Source organism: Monopterus albus, unplaced genomic scaffold (genome assembly GCF_001952655.1).
Source record: "Monopterus albus unplaced genomic scaffold, M_albus_1.0 scaffold61.1, whole genome shotgun sequence".
NCBI lineage: Eukaryota > Metazoa > Chordata > Actinopteri > Synbranchiformes > Synbranchidae > Monopterus > Monopterus albus.
In genome coordinates this window covers 552,604-553,470 of record NW_018127941.1, presented here as the reverse complement: position 1 = coordinate 553,470, position 867 = coordinate 552,604, and positions in this window count along the sequence as shown.

The window sequence follows — 867 nt, the reverse complement described above, 5'->3', positions numbered from 1 at the left end:
GCGGTTTGCAGCCGAGTGTGAAGTGGCTGGGATGAGAATCAGCACCTCCAAATCCAAGGCCATGGTTCTCAGTCGGAAAAGCGTGGCTTGTTCCCTTCAGGTTGGTGGGGAGTTCCTGTCTCAAGTGGAGGAGTTCAAGTATCTTGGGGTCTTGCTCACGAGTGAGGGAAGGATGGAATGGGAGATTGACAGGTGGATCGGTGCAGCTGTTGCAGTAATGTGGTTGATGTACCGGTCCGTCGTGGTGAAGAAGGAGCTGAGCTGTAAGGCAAAGCTCTCGATTTCCTGGTCAATCTATGTTCCAACTCTCACCTATGGTCATGAGCTTTGGGTCATGACCGAAAGGGCAAGATCCCAGATACAGGCGGCCGAAATGAGCTTCCTCAAACAAACAAGTAATGAAATGTAACATCCTACAACCATTTTTGTTGTTATGTCCTTATTGTTTTCAGGACCCTTATTACCTGGCCAGTTTTTTTTACACTTTCCTCCGTCCATCTTAGTTATCTCAGACCAGTCAAAATGGTTGTTTCATGTAAAGGACCATTGCAACAATGTAATAACCAGCTTTTAATATGTATAGAGCCCAAGATATAAAACCATATTGTTCCAATTTATCCAATGTCCCAAATTACCCAATGTCTATTTCAAAACTACAAAAAAGTCATAAAACTAGCCACAAAATCCCATTTATCAAATTTAATCAACAGTGGCAAATTCCTATTCTCACTAACTGATAAAATAACTGGACCCTTGCTGTCTAATTTGTATAGCCTGTTTCAACACATCTCTATCATCAGGAAACAAGATCAATTATCTTGCAGATGATACACTACTCCCACAGAAGTGATGGCATCTAGTGATGGC